Source organism: Vespa crabro, chromosome 7, assembly GCF_910589235.1.
Source record: "Vespa crabro chromosome 7, iyVesCrab1.2, whole genome shotgun sequence".
In the NCBI taxonomy this organism is placed as follows: Eukaryota; Metazoa; Arthropoda; class Insecta; order Hymenoptera; family Vespidae; genus Vespa; species Vespa crabro.
The window spans coordinates 7403940-7431154 of record NC_060961.1 but is presented as its reverse complement, the minus strand read 5'-3'; the positions used below and the strand labels follow the sequence as shown (position 1 = coordinate 7431154).

Sequence of the window (27215 nt, the reverse complement as noted above, 5' to 3'; positions counted from 1 at the left end):
ATGGGATGAGTCGGGTTGTACCTTCGTGTATCAACGCCACGGAATTTCCAATCTATCCCTCTTACCAACGGTTAAATCCAACGGTGAGATAGTTTGACAAAGCTTTCGAAAGCAGCACAATCTTGTTGCGTACAGCTAATTAGTAATTACCAAGAATCTTTGAATAACAAGATGTCAGCCATAGCAAAGACGAGAAATATCCTCTCTACACTGAAGAGGACGCGATGGTTTCTACTTTGTAATTTTATTCATATAAGTAAGTATCACTTGACTTTATTTTTATTTTCTACTCTCTTTTTTCTTGTCTTTTTTCTTTTTTTTTTTGCAGGTACAAGTACTTATCTCACTTGAGAAAATATAAATCTTTGATATCGACAAAGATATACATTGATATATTTGATAATAACAATATAAGCCTCTTGAAATTTCTCCATGTAACTAAAGATTAAAGCTATATATTTTTAATGAGGACGTTGATTAATTAACATTAAAAATATCATTTGTATATCTTATCTATCTTACTTTCATTTCTTGATAAGGAATTTATCAAACATTGAACATTAAGAGTTCGAGAATACTTTTCGTTATTTTCGTTAATGACGCTCTGATTTTGTCAATGAGAAATATCGGTTTCTGGTCCTCTCTCTATCTCGGTGTCCCTACAATCGAAACTCTCGGTAGTTCACCTAACCGTACTAGTCGATTCGACATGACACGCGCGAAAGCTACGTTTCCCCGGAGGCACTAAACCAAACCACCGCGAACGCCGATATACGACCACGAGATCGTTACGAGATACGGACACGAGTATAGAACGCTAGAGACCCAACCGGACTATCTCTCTCTCTCTTTCTCTCTCTCTCCCTCTCTCTCTCTCTTTCTCTCTCTCTTCCTTCTATCCTTCTATGCGGAAACATACGCGTGTTAGCTTACCGATAATGTATATTAACCAGTCCGTGTTTGCACAATAATGACAATAAGTACTGTTTTAAACGGTCAAGAAATAGAAATGCACGAGTCATATTATATAATTATATTCAATCGTGAAAATTATATTTACGTGATAATAATTACATACATGGAATAATAAAAACGGAACATGAATATAATAAATTTTTTAGTTCTTCAATAAAAAGAATAATTTTCATATTAAGCAGGATATAATGAATTTTGAAATATGTAATGTTATTACTCGCGAGAAATAATATCCCTCGAAATCATTTTGCCTTGTAATGTATATGATGGACTACGTCCATCGTACTTGTTATAATTTGATTTTTACTAAAAATTCTGGTGAACGAGCCAGCCAATTTTTTGCAGTCGTAAATCAACGCCGCAATTCACGTGTTCAATTTGCTTTAGTTCAGGAGCAAAATCCGTAATTTTACGATGTTGTCTTTTCGTCACTTTGACCATTGACCAATCTCGGATTGGACGTTCACTTTAGACCAATACGAAGTGGACTATGTGCGTTTTAATTTTTTACTTGAGTTTTGAGTGAATATTCGAAAAGAAAAAAACAAAAATAAACAAATAAAACTCCAGAAATAAAAAGCAAAGAAAAAAGAAAACGAAAATGCAGAAAACAAATAGAAGAAGAAGAAAAAGACAGTGACGAAAAAATGCGAGCGTAGTGGTAGATGCGGCAAACAAAAGAACAAAAAAAAATATAGATTACTTTTTTCGTTTGTCGAACGACAAAGCGACAAATAAATCGGGAAATAAATTCGCGCGAGTGTTCGTTGAATGTGCGAGGAAAAAGCAAGCATTTCACTTATAATTATTTTTATTTTACGAGAAATGCATTTAACGCGAGTTGACGTATTTATAAACCACTATTACATATTTCAACTACATGGACACAGACGATATCTTTGTATATTGGTCGACTGTTACACTATAATTCGACGGAACGGATTAAACTGTCTTTCAACGAGAGAACACGATTCGTCAGAACGATCGACGAAGGGTGCTATTTCTATCAAACATATACATATATATGTATATATATATATATATATATATATATATATATATACATACACACACACTTGATACTATCTGTCAACGTTTCACGGAAATATAAGAATCATGAGGTATCGGCTATCGTGAGATACCAACATATCTCTTTCTTTTATTTGCCAACGATACGATTTTCATTTGATGGCACAACTGAAGATGGACTATTCTCGATGAAATAAATTAAATCGTAAAATTTTCATATTCTCTTCCCGTTACTCCATCGATTATTCATTCATTCCAGAATATTAAGCGTCCTTTTAGAATAGAATATATAGCGAGAAGTTCATTTTGGTAAATCTAATGTCTGTTAAATAAACGACATTATTTGTGACAGGCTAAAAGGGAATAATAAAGAAAAAAAAAATAACAATCCGCATAGAATGCAATGGAACGTTCCTTTTTTTCCTCAATGAATATAGACGAAGAGAAAAAGAATGAGAGAAAGAGAAAGAGAAAGAGAGAGAGAGAGAGAGAGAGAGAGAGAGAGAGAGAGAGGGAGAAAGCGTTTTAATTAAACTATGTATTCTGTATTCTCGTCGGAACAAATTCAATCTCACCGGTTTATCCTGGACCGTGACCCACATCGCTATCTTCGTGCGTCCCCGCACGCTTTCACTCCTCCTCCTCTTTCGTCCTCCATGAACCCCTCCGGTTATCCTCTTTTATTATTTCCTCGCATCCACAGGACAGTGACAGCTTGATTGGCGTCGAGGGAAGGGGAGGAGGGAGAGAGAGAGAGGGGAGTGAAATGTGAAATAGATGCGACATTCGTACCCACTGGTCTAGGCTCGTATACTTTCAAATTTAGAGAGATACCTGTGTATTTTACAACATGGAACGACAAAAAGCCTGTAACTATCGAACTACCATCGTGTGTTTCCATTGGCTATTCGTCAATGGGATATACGATCTCTTTTCTCCAAATGTGTATACATACGAGCAATCCTATGCTGTTGCTTCGAATGACTCCCTCGATTACTTTTCATTGTCTGTAAATGTAAGTTAGTACGTTAGACCAACATGGTCGTTTATTTTAAACGTTTCGTAGTCCTCGTGTTAACGTAGGAAAGATACGTATGTAGGTATTTGGTTTCGAATAGGATATTCTTAAGGAAGGTATCCTCGTAAATCGAAGATAAACGATGTTCCCAAAGCCGCATGGTATTGCTGGCAGTAATTCGAATCCACTGTTATATTTATTAGGTACGATCGGTAAAATACTATAAAAAAAGAAAAATACGAAATTCTTAGGTAAATAGAATTTCGAGCTGTGAAAATTAGTTTCATAATAAATTATATTATCATGAAACTAATTATATGAATGATAATTATATGAATTATTTCAGAAGTATTGGATTTTTATCGTAATTAATTGAACAATATTAATTGATATAATATGTTAAATTGATTCGGACGAAATATATGATTACATGTTATTTTATACGAAGGAAGTAATTATATTGAAAAGCTTATCGTTAGGCTTCGATTTCCCTCGATGAGCTTACTCTATTATGATCTGATTATTATTTCTGTGGTAAATAGAACGAAAAGTACGAAACACAGAAGAAATGAATGTAGAAGTTACTTTGTCATATGATAATCTACGATAGATACTCGTAAATATTATGTTTTCAAACAAATAGATCATCTGTCTTATAGTACGTAAGTATTCATTATATTATTATTTAACTATGTCAATTTTATATACGTATATTTATATAATAATTCATACTTATTTAAGATAGATCATTATTATATTTTATATATTAAATTAATTTCACAATTATTAATGTTTCATTTTAAATAAATTGTCGTGGATGAGTTTTAATATGAATTTTTAATAAAAAAATATCGTTACATTGCATGTAATGTCCACTTTAACTGCACACTTGCTGACAAACATACTTCGTATAATTTTCATGCTAGACGTTCGAGAGTAAACGAAGAGGAAGAGAGATGAGCATACACCAGGGATTTGTTTATAACCCATAGACTATATGCTCGCTGTGAATTCGTAGAAATATTCGTACGCAATACATGTGGAATGCGAGAGAGCGTTGTACGTTCCAACTTGACACAAAGAGAGAGAGAAAGAGAGAAATAGATAGATAGAGACTGAGGGATAGATAGATAGATAGATAGAGAGAGAGAGAGAGAGAGAGAGAGAGAGAGAGAGAGAGAGAGAGAGAGAGAGAAGGCAAGCGTGTGCATTTTACGATGCTATAATGAAACAAGCTAAAGTATCGTCGTGTATTCTTGCGAGGAATCCAACGTAGCGCGAGGTATATATATCCTTTCGTCGGTGACGCTCGCCAAAATTCGTTGGAACGAATTTGATTCTGTGAGAAAGAAATTTGGATATTTTATCGTTAATGGAGAAATTATTACAGATTTAAAAATACAAAAAACAAAAAGAAAATTAGTACTATTCAAAACATAAAAATACTTTATTTAAGTTAAATTGTTCATTGTTTCGATAAATTTGTATAATTTTATATTGCTTTTCAGACGTCTAAAAAGTGTTTTCGTAAGAAAACTAAGAATTCTCTTTAATATTTACTAAACGAAATATGGTTTTTACCTAAATACAGTGTAACACTTTTTTAATACGTTGAGGCACACTTTACGATGAAAATTTTTCCCTGAGAAAGTATTTGTCTTGTAAATAATTTCTTGGAAAAAACGTCAATATCTGTTAATTCGACATTTGCTTTGTTATTACTTGTTTCTATAAATATTAATCAGACGTTTACACATTTATATGGAAAACAGTCCAACTATAATCAAATTCTATCTTTTTAATCTTATCAGTGCTTTGATAAAAAAAAAAATAGTCAAAGAAAGATAAGACGTGTTCTTTACGTCAAATTTCCATCAAGAAAGATCTAATTAGCTCGTGTCACATCGTTACCTTTTACATTTCTGATGGGGCTTAGAAAAAAATAAATAGAGTACGAATAAAAAGAGAGAGAGAGAAAAAGAGAGAGAGAGAGAGAGAGAGAAAGAGAGAGAGAAAGAGTGAGAGAAAAAGTACAAAGGGACGAGAGCGATGGCGAGTTCCTCTCGTTAGTGAACGGCTACATACAGTCTGCTAAGCAGAGAAGACTACAGAGAAATATAGACGAGAAACGGGTCCTCGACCGTTCGACGGCTTTGACGGCAGTTTTTAGCGCCGGTATGGCTCTGCTTAACGGCTGTGTGATCTTCAGATCACTGACTCGGAAATATCGTTCGCATGCCGTACCTAACGCGAAACTGAACTTTTGATCCTGTGCCTCCTATGCACTTACCACTACTACCTACTGGTACCTAAATCCCCTTTTCCCTCTCCCTCTACACTATCACCCTCTATGACCCCTACTTCCTTCGACCTTACACAAGTTGGTCCCCGTTCGTCTTGAACGAATTCACTCGTTTGCTCGTATCCGAGTTGCTGGTCTTTTTTATACACTATACCCCGATTTCACAGGTTTTGAGCCCGTGAAAGAAACTAGAAAAGAAGCCTTTACATTTCTTTTTGTCCTCGTGTTAATCGCCCTTTTTCGATTCTCCCTTTTTGTATTTTTCTTTTTCTTTTTTCTTTTTTCTTTTTTTTTCTAGTTTTTCATTTTAATTGAAGAACGCTCTGTGAAGGAAAAAAAAAGAGAGATAAGATGAAAAAACAATTTAACTTCTTTAAGTAAAAATAATTCGATAACAAATTTATTTTAGATAGAACAGATCGCTCATAGAATATATCGAAATTTAACGAAACACTTGAAATGACCACTTTTCATCGTTGTTATCTACGAAGCACGAGCTCTCTCTTCTTTCTATTCGAACACGTACCAAGAGTTCCGATTATGGATTGTTAGTATTGTATAAACTTCTCCCTCTCTCTCTCCCCCCCTTCTCTCTCTCTGTCCCTTCCTCCCTTCCATTTATCTCTCGATACAAATACTTTTACGTGACCTTTTATTCGTGCTCGTAGAAATAATACAGTTTTGAAAACATAGCTATTTCAGGTCGACAGGAACCAAAGTTTTTTTTTCGCATTCGTTCAAACATTTAGACGCAATTATATTCTTCGACGTTGAACTTTAGTTCATTGAAATTTATATTTCGATAGAATTTTTTAAAAAATATTTTTCAGATCAACAATACAAAATTTAAAAATGTACGAATCATCCAATCAGCGTCGTTACAACTACGTTTCAAATCTGTATAAACGGCGTTAACTTCAATGAAAACGAAATAGGATAGAAGCGAAGATCCCAAGGAGCTGTAAATTTTAAGTTCGATCGTCGCTCTGAATTGCCTCACTCGGGTTCGTACGATCGACTCTTACGTATTTGCATAAGGACGACACATCGCCTTGTTCTCGACTTTATTTTATCTTCATACAGCAGCCACGTTTTGTATCCCAAAGCTATGAGTGCATACTTTGTAACTTTCTTTTTTTCTTGATACTCTGTAAACGACATTCTTCTTCGAGTTCGTCGTCATCGTTGTTGAAGTTTTCTGCCGAATTACCGTGTAAGAAAAAAGAGAGAGAAAAAAATAGATAGATAGATGGATAGATATATAGATAAATAGATAGATAGATAGAGAGAGAGAGAGAGAGAGAGAGAGAGAGAGAGAGAGAGAGAGAGAGAAATAGATAGAAAGAGAGAGAAATATATTGATTCATAAAGCTGGGATCAGATAATCAACGTAACGTGATTTGTTTTTCTATATTCTCGCGGCAATATACTGTCGTAGTCGTTGTTTTTATGAAAAGAGAAAAGGAAAAGAAAAAAAATTGGAAAACCGATAGTCGCTTGGAATTCAACGAATTGCCAGAGAAGCGACCAGGATAACGAGGGAATTGCATTAGAGTATCGTCCAACGATGCTTCGTCCAGCAATAGGATAGCCAACCGTGAATTCGATTCTTTCCTCTCATTAACAATTATCCTTTGTTACCCTTATCTTACTTTTTTTATCTTTGATCGCGAGAGCGAATGAACGAACATTGCGAAAAAAACATTTAATGCTCTCGCGAGATTCTTGTTTTTTTTTCCTTTCTTTCTTTCTTTCTTTCTTTCGTTCTTTCTTTCTTTCTTTCTTTCTTTCTTTCTTGTTTTTCACGCTATTACAAACGTACGTAGATCAATCGTTAATGAAGAAGACGATGTTTCATTAATCACCAAGCAGATCGCAATATTCCCTATGCAAATGAGAAATAAGAAAAAAAAATAATATAATAATAAAAAATAAAAGAAATAAAAAGAAAAACGATTCGTTATAAATCGTATAGAGTTTTCCTTTCTATCATTGTGGCAATTAATTTTCAAAGTGAACGTAACGGCTTTGTTAATCCGATTAGAAAATATCTGACATATCGTTAATTACAGTTCGTACATAGAAAAACCGCATTGATTGTTCCCTTTAGAAAAATACTCGCCAAGTGCTTTTATCGATAAAGAAGTATAATACAACTTTGTGTATGAAACAATGCAAGCGAAAATAATTCTTAATCCATAGGGTATTATTTAAACGAATAAATTCAATTTTAACGCTACTGTCAACCGTTATCGAACGTTAAGCTAAGAGAACCCGAGAAAAGAAAAAGTCAAAAAATATTTTATACAATAGAAACGATCGAGCGAAATATTATTCCGAAAATGAAAAATAAAAGAGAACACTTTTTATTTACCTTTAAGATGCAAAATGAAGCTGCACAATAACGAGGTATATTAATCCTTCAATACGTCTGTTCTAACCCGTAAAACTATATTTTCATTCATAGCATTTTTTTTTCTTTCATTAATTATTTATTTTTAGCGAAATTACTTTTTATCTATATTCCCAACAATAAAGAGAATTTCTTTATCCATTAATAATGATAATTTTCAGTAAAATTTCAACGTCCGTCATTGATTGCTTCAATAGTTCCAAAGCTTTTCTTTAGAATGTTTTTTACTTTCAAGAAGTGGACATTAATCAATGGACGAGAAGGACGCTGTCGTCGTTTGGGTTGTCAAGACACATTGTCGTCGAAGGCCTCACACAGGTCAAAGAGATGTCAAGCTCGAAAATGAATTGCCCTGGTATAAGAAAATATGAGGAAAAAAAAAAGAATTTCAAATTAATAGCATACCTCCGATATAGCTATCTTAAGGAATGCTTGCAACTCGTTTTCCTTTTCGTCGTGTCATCGCGGAGTAATCTTGCTTTCGATGAGACACACCAAACGATCCGGCTTCTTGTCTCAATACCTGTAAAAAGAAAGTAACGAAAAATTTATTTAAAAGGAGATAAAGATTAATAGAATAAATATGTTGCTCGAAATTGTTACATTTTTAACCAATTTTCATTATCTTTAAAGTATCGATAATATGAATCTTTATGAATAAAAAATTTCCAAGTAAGTAAAAAAAGATGCTTTGGTCGGTCGTTCGACTTTGTATATTCTGCATATATCCACGATAAAGAACATTCTACGAAATTCATCGCTTTGCTTCAACCCTTTCTAACGAAAATCCGTTGCCTTTGGTTGCATGCTCTTCTTTCGTTGATCCAAAGAGAACAGGGGGGAAGGGGGATAGAGAGAGATAAAGAGAGTCGACTATTTTAGTAACCCTAGCACGCTTGTGCTTCAGATGCGAACATACCATGCGCATATATATATATATATATATATATATATATATATGCGTACATATACACGTATGTCGTTGGTTTACTCACGTGTAATCGAGAACCGTGACCTGTAAAACAACGAGTATACCATAGATCGTCATTATCTTGTGGCTGGGCAAACGCCGGAGGTTGCATAGGAAGATGTAAAGAAAAGAAGAAAAACAAATGAAAAATACCATTCGTATATGTCTCGGACTGGACGGTTTCAGAAATATCCTAAATGGTGGTGAACCACGTAAAGATATGAAAAGCCGTTGCTTTCGTTTAGGTACATCTGCAACTTGTAAATACCTCTGCAATACCATTCCTATAAGCAGCATTTCGCGATATCCATTTACTTTGAATTACCTACTTTGCATTACGCAAGCAACGACCTCATTTTCTTTTCTTTCTGTTATCCTTTTTTTTGTCGTGAAAAAATCGAAGGCGTTTGATCAGAGAAACATTGATCGAAGGAACATTCAAATATTTCTTTTCGAAACTGATTTTATTACGATGTAATTTTGATTGAAATTTATTAAATTAAATTATTCAATTAATTGTTCGGATATATAAAAATATACAATTATGTTTTTGATAATCATATAAATATTGAAGAAAAAAAAAAGAAATAAAAAGTAAAGATCAATCGTTAAAGAGAAAAAAAAGTATCGCGAAATTATTTTCAAATCACTTGTGTCAAACACTTTCATTGTTGACAAACGAGATGGAAAAAGAGCTATGGCATTACATTGTGTGCAAAATCGATCAATGACGTTTCTTTTTGCAACGTCATTCCAAGTGAACACAGCAGTAATCTTGTCTTTCTTTCTCTTCTCGACACCGATGACACAAAGCAAAGGCGACTCCGGGTCATGCTAGAGTTCGCATAAGCAAGCAAAGCGTTGATAGAGAAACCGGGAAAACTCTGCATGGCTGAAGAATACTTTATCAAGTGTTCAGTATCATTAAGTGCAATATCGTCGACATTTCTCTTATAGCCTCAAAAAATATGAATACTGAACTTTATCATCATTTGACCCGACTCATTTGACCTCGCCGATCGATCTTATTTCCGTTCACCTTATTTCTATTAAATTCATTCTCTTCATTGTTATCCCGTGACATTCGCCACAAAGAGACATTGAAGTAGGCTACACGATTGAATAAATACATATAAATATATAGAGAATGACATTTTACAAGTTTCATTAGACAAATGCTCATTAAGAAATCGTTTAATTTTCTTTAGATAAATTAATTAATATCTCTTGATATTACTGAAAACATTACTTTGATAATTATAGAAATTTATTACATATCTTTTGAAATCTATCATTTAAATTATTCGAACGATACTTACATACACATATAAAAAAAAATATATATATATACACAATATATAGGCGATAAAGAAGATTCTAACTTCCAAACGAATTATTGAAGTTAGATTCTTGAAGAAAAGGAGTCGACGTGAAACGGACAGTAGTAAGTGATCGTGAAGAAGATACGAGTCAGTAGTAAATACCGACGTTTAAACTGAAGTACATAGAAGCATTGCACGTTCTCGTACATTTGAGCAATTTCAAGGAAATCTCTTTTATCGAACGTGTCTCTTGGGAAGCGCGAGTCAATTCGAGTGTGTTTCGACAATCGATAAAGATCCTTCTTCTTCTTTCTCTCATCTCTTAGTACCGCGATGTAGTCCCGTGAATGGCATGCTAAAAGGAGGACAAACGAGAGAGAATCTACGAAAATAGGAAAAGCCGTGTTAGTTTTGTGTCAACGAGCGCAAACGCAGAAGGCATGTATACGGTGACGTATTCGTTCGGAAGTCGAGTAGTCTTTACTAAGAGTTACTCTCTTTTTCCTTTAGTCACCCTGCTTCTATCCTCAGTCCACGTTTCAAAGAAATTTCTGCGAAAATAAAGTGCCAGCTTGTCTTCCATCTATTCCTCTTTTTTTTTATTTTTTCTTTTTTTTTTTTTACTTTTTCTCTTGTGTCTCTCTATCTTTCTATCTTTCATCTCTCTCTTTCTCTCTCTTTCTCTCTCTCTCTCATATTTCCTATCTATCTATTTCTCTTTTTCTCTCTCCTTTTTTCCCTCTTTCTCTCTTTTGGTTTCTTGTTCGAAGAACTCTCTCTGAACTGAAATACGGAAATAAAGAATAGAAAAGAGAGAGAAAGAAAGAAAAGGTAAGACGAACGTCGGCAACTCGTGCAATCTCTTCCGTACCAATGGACTCTTCTTCCTCGACGTGGGCTGAACTCGTGAATACGAGTCCGAGTCGGCTGACTTCTTCACTTCGACTTTTATGCTTGGCGAATTCGACGAGGCGAGTCAGCACGTGATTCGATGAGAATCCTAGTGGAATAGTTGTTACGACGAGTGGATGTTTCCTGAAATTTATTTTATCGCGAAACATATCGTAAATTAAATAGAAATTTTAAGCTTCGTTAAAAAATCAACAAAAGATAAATTTTTTCGATTATTCTTTAATAAGGAATATAGGAATACGATAAGAATTTATTATCAACCTTGAAGAAAAATGATCGACTATACAATGTACGTTCTTTTTAAACGAGACATCAAACTTCTCGAAGAAGAAAATTACAAGAATGTCCCAAAGGAACTCTCCAAGTCTTTTGCAACGACGTTCATCCAATATATCTACAGAGAAAACTCACATCGACACCATGACCAAGCTTTCCCTCTCGACGAAACATGAAGAGGAAAGAAAAAGAGAAAGAGAGAGAGAGAGAGAGAGAGAGAGAGGGAAAGAGAGAAAGGAAGAGATTCCTCTCGTTCCAATGTGTCCCATCGTTTATCTTGACATTTCTCTTGTAACATGGAGTATCTATTACTCTTCGAAAAAGGAAAGCCAGTAGTTTGGTTTCTTCTTGCCACTGCTTAAACGTCTAAACATCTTCAAGGAACTCACTAGATACTGGGAGCGATTGAACGTTCGAGAAAAAATTCGATCGGCTCGTGGTTCGTTTCTCTTGTCTTTCGCACGACGAACAATATAATTCTTTCGACGAGATAGTCTTTATCTTCGTCCCTTGTCGGAGTAACGTCTGGTCTGACATTCGATCTATCTACTTTTCTACTATGAGATCAGGATTGAATACAAATTCGTAGTTAACGATTAATCGATAAGAATTTCGAAGTATTAAAGGATATAATTTTCATTCTTCTTTCGTAATTTTTTTTTCTTTTTTTTTTTAAGACAACGTAAAAAATATCATCAATTATATTTATTATATTTAACACAATTTAACGACGAATAAAAAATTTATATAAAAAAAAATTAAATTCAAGTTGGCATCTTGAATATTTTTCATCGGTTAAATTTTTAAACGAAAGGTGTAATAGAAAAAATTTTTTTTTTCTTGAAAATAAAGATATTAACGAACGAGACGTTGAAACATTATGGGATATGTATACGCATTCCAAGCAATAGGCCAAAGTTTTTGAAAGTGTTCTAAGGTATGCTCTTTCCTCTGTCTATACTTCGTTCCACTCCAAGCCTTGATCGTTGAAAACTTTGACTGACTCTTAGAAGTTCGATCGGCAAGATACTCGTGTCTATGCATGAACGAACGACGGATAGCTACGATATATTCTCTGTTGCTCGGTCCTCGTTGGCGTAACTAATTTAACCATGTAAATACAATATTGGCTTACCGACCAGACCCGTGGGATCCTATGAAGCTCTTACCCCAAAGTCGCTTCATTCATAGCTCTCTATCAAGTTGCAGCAACCAACCAACGATCTTCACTTAAACCATAAAACTGGAATCTCTCTCTCTCTCTCTCTCTCTCTCTCTCTCTCTCGTGTTTTCTCTCGCTTCCTCTTCATCTTTCTTACACACTCACTCTTCACGTTTCATGTTCTTCGACGAATTTCAAGCAATTTGTAGGAGCTACAAAAGCTAGCAAAATTCATCGAGTTACTATCCACACTTCTCTACTTCTTGTCCTCTCTCATCTTTTACTGTTTTCAGTTTAGCAACCATGTCTATTCATCAACTTAAGATAGATAAATGTTCTTCAAATTTTTGACGAATGGAGAAGTTTTTCCACAGTCGAATTTAATTTTGTAGTATTTTTTCTTACCTTCCTTTTTCTGTTTTTTTGGTCTTCTTTTTTTTTGTTTTTAAAGAAACTCACATCTTTCAACTTTCATTTAAGAAAAGACTTTTTAACTTTTTTCTTACAACTTACAATATGGAAATCATTTGATCTACAAAAGTTTATAAAAAAACAAGGTAGAATAATTTTGCTTGTATTTCTTCCAAGAAAACTACGATTCATGTCTGAACGTACACATGACCATACAGATAATTTATGCGCATAACCAACGTGGATATAGAGACTCACGTATTATATACGTCTATATGTTCGTACCTGTGTCGGATTAATACGATCCACCAAGAGAAATTTCGCCATCTATTATCTGACATAATAGACTTCGTTAATATCAATGTTTACCTTCACTCGTTCCGACATGTGACTCGTTAAGTATAATATTTTACATGAAATGATTTTATTATCCATTTGTATGTTGAGAAATTTAAATTCGTGAATGAACTACCTATGAAAAAAAAAAAAATAATAAAATAATACAAAAATGATGATAATCAAATAATCATTTATAAAATTATATAAGAAGTTTATCTTCGAAGATTCGATTTAAATACTTGTAAGAAGAATTTTCGATGTCATTCAAAAAAAAAAAACATTATTTTTACTTTAAAAATCTCTATTAAAGTCCTGATGTTATCGTTTCAGTCGTATACGAACGTATAACTAGATATTTATCTCTATCTCTCTTCCTCTCTAAAAATAAATAAAGCGCATAACATTAGCATATTTGACCGAGTTTCAGTGATGTCATAGGTCAAAGACCGAAAACACTGAATCCGTGGGACTTCTCTATGAAAGAGTGTTCGATCGTAACGATGGGCTGGCAGCAATCGCCAACGAGAGGGTTGGTTGCCCTCGATCCTCTTCTTCCCTCTCTCATATTCGTTCTCCTCGAGATATGTAGCATAAAACACACAGGAACGATTTATCGGGAGCTTTATAAGCTTATACACGTACATACATATATACACGAAGAGAAAATAATATGAATGTGTGTGAACGGCGAACTCGATGGAGTATTCTATCTCTCTCTATTTCTATTGTACCTTCATCGATCGAGAGGACCATAGCCCTTATACCGATCGAGTACACCTATGCCGGCCCTTCTCGATATTCTCTATATACTACATACTCGAGAATGCTGTAAGGCGTTGCAAAGACCTCTTCCTCCCTTCTTCTCTTCTCTCTCTCTCTCCCTTTCTCTCTCTCTCTCTCTCTCTCTCTCGCTTTCTTTCATACTCACACATAAACACACACATTCTACATTGTTTCTATATTGTGAGAAGCCTTTAATATAGGTGTATTACTTTAGAGAATACTCGTTCATGTCATAAGCAAACTATAAATCTCTTTGGGCATTGGGAGGCGTTCTTAAGAAGATAGAAGATAAAAGAAGAACAAGAGGAGGAGGAAAAAGAAGAGGAACGACCCATCGAGCTTTCTCAGTGAATTTTATCGACGATCACATTGAACTCACTTCACGATTCGTCTTCTATTTTTCAATCTTTTTTCCGAGATCGAGCTCCTCTTCCTGAGATTCGAGTGGTGGAACCTGCGTCGATATAGTTATGCTATCCGACGCGAGAAATTCGTACATAAAATCACTAGTAAAACAGTAATAGAATTAGTCATTCGTTTGTAAAATTTAATAAAGTAGAAAAGTGGCAGGAAAACGTACGTGATTCCATAAAGACGAATTATTAATGGCAATGTATAGCCAGTATTCCTTCTTGGCAAAAATGTTCGCACGTGAAACATAAAAGGGGACGTGCAATGTGATTCGATGTGATATACCTCAATGAAGAAAAAAATTATGATCAATTTTGGATAGATATTGGCAGAATGTTGCCACTTTTTTTCCTTGCCAGAAGAAAAAGAATTTCCTTTTTCTCTATTCTCTTTCTCTTTCTCTCTTTCTCTCTCTCACTCTCTTTCTCTCTATCTGTCTGTCTCTCTCTATCTATCTATTTATCTCTATCTCTCTCTTTCTCTTTTGTTTCTATCTAGCTTTCATCGCGTTAAGGTTTAACGATGCACGTATAACGATGCTGGTTATTGCCAGCTGTAAAAGGATGGCACTTTGAAAGCTTCTCAAAAGCCACCGAACGCATAAAGCTCATATATATATATACGATATGCAGACGTCTAGAACTTACAAGAAGTGTGCTACTCGTGACACGTCTCGCTATCACTCGACGTATTCGCGATCGTGTAAAACGCATGCCGCTCGCATGCATGAATTATTTATATCTTGTTGTAGCTGTAAGTACGCTCAAGTATCCTAAAACATCCTGCTTTCTTTGAAATGAATAACGCTCGGATAAACATACAAGGAGTAAATTGTTTTTATCCATGGGATTTCGATATTCCTCGTTCGTTTTCTAATATGAATATTTCATGACGTTGAAGATGTATTTGAATAAAAAACTAAACTATACTTATAATTGAAAGCAATCCGAAGGAAGCTTCGTACTAATGGGTTTGATTAAAATGTTGATTGCAACACGCCCTGCATCGAATGATACACGGATTGACGTTTCTGATTTATATATGTCTATGATTAAAAAACTGTATACATCGCGATCGCGAGGATATAAAAAGAAGGAAAAAAGAAAAAAAAAATACATGGCTTTTCGTAACGCTCACAGTACAAGTCGATGTATGAAAAATTTTTGTCCCAACGAATCCAACTTTCACGTTTCTCCAGATATCGTATCACTTGTCATCCGGGTTCCCACTTCGGTTCATTGCTTCTGCACTTCATTCAGAATGATATTGCCATGCTGCAGATAAAAAGTAATGCTATCATTTCGATTTTTTAACTATAAATATATATATATATATATATATATATATGCGAGTTAACATTTTTAAACATTAAAACATTATCCCTTTGTTAATAATTCATTATTGTAAATGTTTTATTATAATAAGATTTCCTTTTTAAAATTGTACAGTAGTTTTAAATTATGCGTGGAATGTAATCCAATAAATATTTGAAACATTAAATTCATCGGATATAAACTCATGAATTTTTTACAAATTTATGTTAATATTAACACTTTTACATACTAGACAATCGTTAAGAGGATTTGTAAAGCATATAATCGGAGATATATTTTATGCATGTTGGAAATTAATTTTATAAGTTTTAATCAACGACAGCAAAGTTTATTGATATTTTCGTAAATCTCGAAACGGTATCACTCATAATTAATTCTCTAATAATCACTAACGAATAGTAAATAAAATTTAAACGGCATCTCTTATAAAACAAGTAAATATATAAACTAGAAACACAGATCTCATCGATAATATAGAATTTACGTTAAATAGTCTTTATTAATGAGGCGAACATAAATTGGTGCGTTTAATTAATTCTACAATCTGACGTCACACAAATGATTATACACACCGTGCAAATATTAACGACGACGGTCTCTCATTCTTTCCATTTAATCCATTTTTTTAAACGTTTCTCCGACGCTTAAGAAAAACGCATGATAGAAGTTTTGCGATCCATGAAGTTTCTTTCCATCGAACAGAAGCATAATTTTCTCTCTTTCTCTTTCTCTCTATCACTACCTCTCTTATACCATTATATCGAAACGTCATCAGGATTCTCTTCTCGCTTCACTGCTCTTGGATCTGACGTTGGACCCTGATATTCTCACTTTATAGCCAACAGCGAATGTCATCACCGTTCAACTATGAAAGTCGCCATTGTCCGAGCGGTGTCTTTCAGCAATTTCTACGGCTGATCTTCTCTCTCTTTCTCTCTCTCTCTCTCCCTCTCTCTCTCTATCTCTCTATCTCTCTCCCTCTCTCTTTTTCTGTCTTTCGATCGTACAAATTCATTCTCATTATCATTTACGATTCAATCCAATATTGAATCTGAAGGAAGAATCTTAATTCGTTCTAGCTAGGTATTCTAATATTAAGACGAGGACAATGATAAAGATTTTTCTTATATAACGATTACGATATCATTCAATGTATTCTGCAAAGGGGGTCTATGAGAGAGGAATGTTGAAGGGTAACCTCCAATTTTTTGATATTACCTCGTAACACGATATCTAGGGTTTTGAAAATATTCATAAAGGCTAGTGACCGGTGGAAATTTCCTGCTCGAAAAAGCGTTTCATAGAAGAAAAAGAGAGAGAGAGAGAGAGAGAGAGAGAGAGAGAGAGAGAGATATCTTTCGTGTGCTCTATCACAACATCGATCCTTTTCTTCTAGAGACAAGTTTTTCTATTCTTTGTCGTGGCTTTGTCGATTCTATCGATATAGGTTGAAACTATTTTTGCGTGAGATTATGTCAATGGCGAACCAAACGTTGTATACAATTTCCATGGTACGATACATCCTATCATCTTACAAAGAATCATCTAAAAGGGCGAGATATAGACAGAGATTGCTTTTAGACTCTTAGATCCGTTACTAAGTATTTAGAAATCTCATCGTTACTCGTCCTATCGACAAACGTAGTAATTCGAGCAAAAAATTCCGTTTTTCGCGTTCTTCACGTACGTTTATTTTCTTTTATAAATTTACGAAGGTAGATGAATTTATTGACTTTCGAAAGGTATCTTTTTGATAGTGTTTTCTCCACGAATTCCCTGTACTGAGATTTAGTTGCGACGAGATAAAGAAATAGTAGGGTTTTAATGTTTGAAATATTTTATTCGAGTTTATCTTTCTTTCTCTTTTATACTCCACTCTCACTCTCTTTTCTCTTTCTTTCTCAATATATATATATATATATATATATATATATATATATTGAGAATATATATATATATATATATATATATATATATATATATATATATACATATATACACCTTCGTTTAGTTTTTCTTTTCCAAAGCACAACTCTCTCGCAAGAGTATTATCCTTAAGCTTCGGGGCAAAGAAAGTCTAAGAAAAATTATTGCTCAATGAAAATGCCAACACTTTATCCTGATCTGATTTAGGAATACATTTGATTAAATCTTATTGGTTTGGTAATTAAGTCAAAGAAATTGAAGTTTCTTCTACATACTGGATTCATTGAATGATGTGATGAAAAAAAGGACTAAAGTTTGTATCATTTCATGATTATTACGCAAATCTTATTGTTCAAATAATTCATGATTGCTGACCCTCATAGTGTTCCGAACAAAGAGCTTATAGAAGATTGGCGGAGAAGGGTACGGTTGAGAAAAGTTCCGTAAAAACCTTCTTCTAATCTTTTTGCCTATTGGAAAGCATATAATAGTGAGATAAATAGAGTAAGAGAGATAGAGAGAGAGTGAGAGAGCGAGAGAGAGAAGAAAGAGAAAGAAATTCCTTAGCAAGAAAGGTGAACGTGCGGTGGAGGTTAAAGAGAGTTCGTGGTTCCTATGTGTTCGAAGATGGAAGAATGCTTGAGGAGAGTGAATAGTCGTCATGGAACTACGTCAATGTGTAAAGGAGGAACTCACAAAGTGAGGAAGGCCAAATGAAATCGGTGGAATTAGTAGTACGACGTTAATAAGACTGAAAGGTTCCCAAAGTTGAATGAGTTTCCCAAATCAATTGGTTCTATTCTTTGTTCGTAATCTAAGCCTCTATATCGAAGAAAAGTCATGTGATTATTTTGTAAATTGTTAACGAGAAAAATTATTGCATAAGAGTTTTCTCATATTTATTTTTCTTTGACGGATATTAAATGTAAAAACGAAAAGGCATTTCTCTTAAGATTTATCTCTTCATACGTTCCCTTACTTCCAATTTACTTTCTCCTTTTTAAGAGTAACTCTATCAAGATAAAAGCTCTTAATCTTGGAATTTGCTGAGTGACAAAGACGAAACTAACATTTGTCTCTTTCATTCTTTTTCTCTGTGTGTTTACGTATACGAGAACGACTAGAGAAAAGTAAAGACGATCGTCCAATCCTCCTTTACCAACAACACTCCTGGTGCAATTGAGACGATTGAAAAAAATGAAGAAAGACAGGAGGAAAAGAGATAAATTATTTGTACAGATTTCTTTCCGCATTGCTCGATGATACCATTTCGTTTCATTAAGAAACAATTCATTTTATCAAATGATTTATCATTAAATTTACCGTCATTATTTCTGTCTCACAGAGAAAAAAAGATCAACTCGGAGTTACGAGAGATCTTTCATGTCGTGTAAGTATAAAATATAATCTGTTGTTATAACATTTTAGAATCAAACTATAATATAATATATCATGCTATATTAATCATAAAAAATATTATTATTAAGAATTAAAATGAATTTCAAAGATCGAATTGTCATAAATATTTGTAAAATATTTACAAATACATATCAAAATGCGATCTCACGTCATATAATACTCTACACGACGACGAACGAGAAGTATATTGAAATACCATCACGATTCGAGCATTTAAGAAGGCAAACCTTCTTGGAATTCCAATTTCGAAGACCTTGCCACCGGTTTACCACTACTTCAACCGACAACGCCGTCGTTTTCTCCAGACGGTTATGACCGTGCCTAATTACAACGGATGTCTGTACATTCCCAGGACTTTCCTGTAATAAGAATTAAATATCTAGAATGAGAAGCGATGGTACAATTACGGGAAATGAAATCTTGCGTGCATAATATCTCTTTCTTTTTCTCCTTCACAATAAATTTTCTTTTATTTTTTTCTCGTTACCGATCAATGTTTCATAATTTCATCGAAAAATACCTATCGGTCGTTCGATAAGAGATACAAAAACTATATAATTTTAAACTTAAATAAACTATAAATTTTTATTTTAATCTATCTCGATGTACAAAACATATATTTGAAAGTACGAACGAACATATCTCGTCTCTTTATATTTTATTCAATAACCATTAGAGAAAGGAAGTGTTGAAAATTGAAAGATCATAAGAAACGGTAGTCATTTTGAACGGTACGATCATTTTAACATAATAAAGGCCTCGTTTGTTTCGCAAAGTCTCGCGATAATGTACCTAGGATAAATGGCTCTAGTATACTCTATTATGCGACAAGCCGTGGCGAGGAAACGAGTAAAAGTTTCTTCGTCTAAAGGTTTAGCGATATTCGACAACATCGAGATGAAGGGAGAGAGAGAGTGAGAAAATTGAGGTAAAGTGTCGCCATGACAAATTCAGAATGTGAAGGGTACTATACGTGTAATCCGTATATACGCGATGAAATTTTGTACTTATGAAACTTTGATGTTACAAATAAACAGTTTCTCGAAGAGAAAAATAGACAGTAAGTAATATACAGAGAAAAATAAAGTAAAAGTATCTATTTATTATTTAATTATCTATATTAATATTGATATAATATCATATAATTTATATTTGTTTATAATGTCAAAATGATTGCAATTAACCAATTATGTAAGAAAGACGTAAATAATTAATTTTATCGAACGTATAGAGATAAACTTGTTATGAACATTACGTCTTCGAATTTCTCATTACGTCTGTGCCACGTACAAAGTCTATTGTCTTTGAAATCAGCAGAGAATGCGCTCTTACAAGTAACGCTTCAATACCGTTCTGTAGCGTTGTATCGTTACAACCTGCAATACACATCGATCGTTACTTTGTAATAGTTTCACGAGCGAATAACATGAAGGGATATAATTCCAAGGGATGTCTCGTTCGTCGAAGATAGATTTTAGATCCGAATGAGGATATAGTAACATTTCGGAAAATATTATGATTCCAGAGGGATTATGTCAGAGAAAAGCACAGAAAAGAGAGAAAGAGAGATCGTTGGCACGTGGTATCGTTCATTTTATCGAACAGGATAACGCGTTTATCGAAAAACGAGAGCTATTCGTTGCTCTCTAATGTCTCCAATCTGTTCCACGATCGATAACGCGTTTTTCGTTCAAACGGGTTAAACTTGATTACTCGAAATCGTTCTATATAGAAGATTACACACTATGAATCTCGATGATGATGATGATGATGATGATGACGATGATGGTAGCTTTTAAATTTTACTTTTCAAATATTTCACATTCTCCATAACGATCATTGGAATTATCTACCGGCGTTAATACTATAATCCTAAAATTAAACAATTTAATTATTTTCATATATTATTTTTAATTTAGATTACGTTGATATATCTCCAAGATAAAACTTTAAAGAAAAATATTTGTGATATTTCTATAGAGAAATTTGGTATTAGACGGATGGATATTCACTCATGGCAGATACTTAACAATCGATGAATTTTGTTCTATGTTGTTCTATCCGGACATACATAATAACAATTTTCATGGTAATAAAGATAAACAGAAATTTCACGGCTCGTAGAAATTCTTTTCGTTCGTTGATCCACGCTCTTCAACATCCACGAGTTTTACGTTAAATCCAATGATGAAAGTTGTTTCTACGGTGCGACGCTTTCGTACAAGTTGTCCCTCTCCCTCTTTCTCTTTTTCTATCTCTTTTTCTCTTTCATTATCTCTCTCGTTTCATTCCTTCATGGAGAGCAACATTTCAACGTAACCTGTCTTGAAGAGCAAGTAGCTCTCTCTCTCTCTCTCTCTCTCTCTGTCTCTGTCTCTCCTTTCCTTTGAACGATCTCTTTACGTTCCGTAGTTTCAGTCGTTCGTTTGTTTACCTCAGCAACACATACAAAGTAGGCGAGACCTCGAGGACGTTTTCGTCCTTCTCGTTCCTTAATAAAACAGTATTTACGATCCTTGAAAGGTCTTGATCGAAGAGATTAAATGGGACTATCCAAGAAGTACGAAATAATAATCTCCATTGAATTCTTAAATATATTTTCTAAATGTCGTTATATTTATATATATAATATGTTCTTACGTGAACGTGAGAGAATACACAGATTCTAATTTATAACGCTTATAATTCAGATTTTAGGTATTATTGCTAAAGCTCCATTCTTAAGAGTATAATTCATGAAGATCTCTGACTTTAGTTTCCCGGTAGATACTCGAGGTACCTAAGTGCATAAGCGAGCCAACAACAATTTGAGTTTCCGTCGTAGGTTAAGGCTATATATTCAATGTGCTACAAGCGAGGCTATCGCGTTGCATCGCGATGAATCCTATCACTAGAAGACACCTGCAACCTGCTGTGGCCGAGGAATAAGCTCTTGCGTGTGAGAATCAACACACACTAGCCGAACTTCGTCCCGTCATTTCAAAGTTGGACTCACGGGATTCCACTGTAATTAGCCTGGTGTTCGATGGTAAAGGTTACGCTTCCTCAGAGTACAAGGTTTCCTTTAAGACTCCCTTTGCATAAGATTAAATACATTCTAACTGGATGTATCGTTTCGCTTTCTTGAATCACAATAATATATATTTCTATCTTATCAACAGGGGAACTTGTTGAGCAACCAAGAAGAAATTTATTCCTATACAAATCTCAATTATGCATATATATATATATATATATATATATATATATATATATATAATGTATTTTTTTTCTTTTGATTTATCTCTACGGTGACATCGCTCTTCTAAACGATTTATATCATATCTATTGTCTCTCAATATTTGGTAATCATTTGTTTACGAAACACCTCATATATTTTGGAATTTTTGTCGCCGTCATATGTCATTTGGAAATGATTAAAGATGGTCGAAAATAATACGTTACTTTGAACAATGGAGGGTGGATTTAGCTTTAATGCGTCTTCGTTGTAGCTTCAAAGCACGAAAGACACCCTATCCTAAAGACGAAACTATTAGCCTATCACGCAGCACCTGTCCAAAGTGTATATATGTACATATATCGTATTACTGTGAATGTGAGGAAGCATCTATGAAAATGTAGTGGGCGAGCACACGATAGGACGAAATGGGAGGTGCGGGAGTAAGATATAATTAGCCCGTAACCTCTTACAAAGGGATGTTTCGACGGAGTACGGCTTCCTTTACGTATGTTTTAGTGCTTGTGTACTAAATATAGGTATATATACACCTACATACAGTCGACATTGATACCACAAGCCATGTATTTCGATTCACTTAACACTTCTCTCTCTCTCTCTTTCTCTCTATCTCTCTCTCTCTTTCATATCTATAATTAAATTTTAAAATTTGTATTGATTTCTTCAAAATTGTTATGGTTTTTAATTCTTCTAAATTGTTTTGTAAATTTTTCATAATATAATTTTGGTATTTCCAGCGATATTTTTTTTACAAGTTTGAAATTTCTCAATCTCAATGACATACTATTACGATTGTATTCCTGATATCTTCTAATTAATTAACAAATCGAAGAGCCTACTCAAGTAACTCATCCCAGGGATTAATCGCAAGTGTCCAGTAACTAATAGTTTTAGATTACTATAGGTCGTATCCTGGACCAAACATAACGAGCAGCTATGTAAAACGACTATGGGTCGAGCAATTAAATCTACAGCATTTAACTTAATTTACTCTTTACTACCTTTAGATAGCAGGAGGGGAAATTTATCTGCAAATGCGCTTTCAGTTTAATCGTCGTACGGATTCCACTGTTTTACGGGCTCGCGCTTTCATCCGTTTCACCTTTGTAATTGCCATGTCCACCAACACAAGTACACTCGATGTACAACGTGGTAGTATCATACGAACAACCTTCGATATATTTCCAACACCTATGAGATTTTCGAACGACCGAGAAGCCTCATTAACATCGCTCATTCTTCTATTTTTCCTCATTTTTTTCTCCTTCCCTCTCTCTCTCTCTCTCTCACTCTCTCTCTCTCTCTCTTTCTCTCTTTGAATACTGTATAACATAAATTAATATATATATATATATATATATATATATATATATATATATATACACATATATATATACATATATATCGGAGTATTAAATACAATATTAATGAAACATATAATAAAAGTGACTTTGCCTTTCAATTTGAAATTGATTTTTTTTTTAAATCGTTGAAAGTATCATGTTTTTTTTTTTTAATATTTATATAAATCATAAAAATGTTAAATAAAATAATAATAAAATAAATAAAATAAATTACAATATTTTATATGAGATATTCAAATTCGTCAATTCCTACTACAACCATTTGTATCATAAACCAGTTTCTGATAACTATAGTGACGAACGTTGATTTAGATTTCGGCATACGATATTGCATCAACCTGGGGAATTACGATCACCGAGTATTGTGTCTCCAAGGGGTGTCTCCAACCCTCTCTTCCACCCTTTGCACTCTCTCGTCCCACGGGCAATGGTAACAGGAAACAACGTTCGTCTGGTTGGGTTCACCACGCGGCACGGCATTCGCATTTCCTTCTGACGTAACATATTGTGCAGAGATACAATCAGCAACATCGTTTGATACAGTCTCTCGTGCAACATAACTTGAACGACCTCAGCTCTCTCTCTCTCTCTCTCTCTCTCTCTCTCTCTCTCTCTCTCTCTCTTTCTCTCTCTCTTTCTCTCTAACGCATACATGGATATCCACTAGAACGTATGAGTATTCTGAGAAGGAACAAAGTCACGAGACATGATATATATTCATTACTACGTTCTTATTGCTAGATGGATGGATCTCTGATAAGTACGAAGCAACTCGATGAGAGTACTACTGGTGGATTAAAAGAAGAAAAAATCCATTGTTATTGAAAATCGATGTTTACTTTTGAAAATGATCATGGACATACCTGTACACTCTATCATTGTCTATTATTTAATTAAATTTGAAATTGATTTATCTATTATTCGATACATACTGAAAAGCATTATTATAATCCTTAAAAAATTGTTAAATTCATTTTCTTGTTGTATGTGTACGTGTACGTACGTTTTAAGGGAAAATAGTATTTCCTTTCTCAAAAAAATTTTACATACGTGTAAATCTTGAAAAAGATAGGAGGGAACTATGTCGTTGGCAAGACATCGGGTCGCCGAGTTTTTTCAAACGTAGGAGACATTAATTAAAAAAGAATCCATCGGATATGTTGTTTTTTAAATATCCAATGGATACTATCTGTTTCTTGGAAGAGGCAAAGGAGAGAAAAAGAAAAAAAGAAAAGGAAGAAAGGAAGGAAGGAAGGAAGGAAAGAAAGACCAAGTAAGATAACTAAACGACAAATTAATCATGCTATTCACTAGGAGCATGTACGGAACAGCCGTACGACTCGATTGGAGTTGGAGAATAAGGGCAAGATCAACTTGGTAAGAGCAAGAGAGAAATTCAGCTTGTACACATTTTGACTTCGTCTTAACTCTACTGCGGTTGAAGATTTATGGTAAGCGTAGCTTCTGTCAGAAACCAGTGCAGCTCGAGTCGCCGAAGATACGGGAGTAAGTAATTAGCCTTTGCACAGGAAGTCCAGCCCTCTCCAAGGAGAGAAACCATGTCGTACCGAACGAGCACGCTATCGTCCCTTAGCGTTACTGTCCTTCCTATCTAAAGGTACATATCCTTCTAACGTATGTACAAAGCGAATCGTTTGAATTTGTAACCGATTTCTTTTACGATTTAAATGACTTCCTTTCTTCTCTTTATTCTTCTGCTTTTTTCATCTTCTTCTTCTTTTTCTATTTCCTCTTCGTCCTAGAAATGTTCTCTTCTTATTCAACGAAGTGCTGATAAAGCATAACCTTATTCACATCTTGAAGAGAAACGGTTTATCGATACACAAGACAGTTTAGAATTTCATTCAATTTCCATCGTGAAGTTTGCAATATTCTTTACTGAAAGTGAAGTTAATTATTTAGTCGAGAGTTAGTCGAGTGCCAGAAAGAAGAAGTAGATATGTACTTATTCTCTTCCCTAAGCGTCGCTTTTTCAAAATGAATTCTAAAACGTTGGCTCTTCATTGGTTAAAACGAACCGAACTCGCTTACTTCTTACGCTGCTTCTTTAAAAGAGTCTCTTCGCGATAAGTATCCTCGAGAGAATCCTTTGCGAGGGAAACGAGATAGAAAGGGAAAGAGATACAGATAGAATGTTATTCGTTTCACGAGTAATCAGAACGATGATTCGATCGACGTTTAAATACGAATGCGATCGATCACAGCACGATATAATTTTCTGTAAAATAGGAATTGCTATTCGAGATTTCTTTCATCCTCCCAAAGATTTTTTTTCTTTTTTTTTCCTTTTTTCTTTCTTCGTTCGAACGGTAAAACTCTCTTTTCACGACATCGACTGGCTGCTATAAACGCCAAAAGCGTTTCAAAGGACCATTTGCTCAGCTAAGAAAGACAGAAGAAAAAGAGAGAAAGAAAGGGAAAGAGAGAAGATCTTACTCCCTCTATACCCCATCATTTATCCCTCATTTTATCTCTTAAGCTGTGTTTGATTGCACCAAGTAAGACATTGAAAGCAACCCGGTGAAAGTCGCTGGACAATTGCGGAAGAGCAGAGACAAGGAAACCGTAGGGCCTGCCTTTATAACAAAAGAGAAAGACAGAGAAAACGTCATCATTTTTCGCGAAGGCTTTTTCATGGCGAAAAACGAAAGAAAGTGGGAAAGGGGTTCTCTTCAATTTGTGCTTCCTTCTAGATAGAAGTTCTTCTTTTTCTTCATCTCTCTTTCTCTCTCTCTCTCTCTCTCTCTCTCTCTTTCTGTTTCATCGGTACATTTTGAAGTGTATTTATCGAGTCGTTTCTACTCTCAAGTTAGAATGTGTTTTCTCTCTTTGTCTCTCTCTCTTTCTCTCTCTCTCTCTCTCTCTTTTTCTCACACACTCTCTCTATCTATCTATCTATCTATCTATCTATCTATCTATCTCTTTCGCTCTTCCTTTCTTTTTCATTCGTAGGTGGTTATCTTCCCTTCAATGAGTTAGAATGGCCTCTGAATTTTCGCTTCCATTCTTCATTTCCTCCTCTTTTTTATCCGATTTTCTTCCTAACCCAACTCTTGACACTACTTTCATCATCATCATCCTCTTATTCTCCTTTTTTTGAAAACCATACTCGTCTTTGTTCGTTCAAAGCTACCAAGTGAACGTTTTCTGAAATGAGATTGCAACGCCAACAGTCGGATTTTGTATCATACCAGTTTTCTTCCTGCTTCGAAGCTTTCAAAAGATAGTAGAATACGCAAAAAAATCGAAATAGTATATATACATACATACATGTGTTTAAAAAAGAGAAGGTGGGGAAGGGGAAGAGAATTTAAAGAGAATTTTACATTTTCTGAAGTAACCAACTGCCGATGGTATTTTCTTGCTGTTCGACCGAACGAAGGCTTTCTTCAACTTCTTTCTATCCTTTTCTCTTCTTTTTCACTATTCTGTCTATCTATCTTTCTCTCTCTCTCTCTCTCTTTCTCTCTCTATCTATAATATCTATCTATCTATCTATCTCTTTTTCTCTCTTTCTTTATCTATCTATCTCTATCTTTTCAAGACTCCAGTGATGTTAGTCGCTTGCACGTATCTAACGGCATTCAATG

General features: G+C 34.4%; 1 protein-coding gene across 6 annotated transcripts in view; it reads right to left on the bottom strand.

The window, feature by feature from the left end:
• LOC124425460 (zwei Ig domain protein zig-8-like) overlaps positions 1-27215 on the bottom strand; it is a 181579-nt gene that overhangs the window by 64588 nt on the left and 89776 nt on the right. For 4 of the 6 annotated variants that reach the window (XM_046965809.1, XM_046965808.1, XM_046965807.1 and 1 more), the window contains one exon: positions 8143-8260. The gene's annotated coding sequence lies outside the window, so the exon portion shown is untranslated. The other 2 variants (XM_046965810.1, XM_046965811.1) reach the window with 2 other exon arrangements.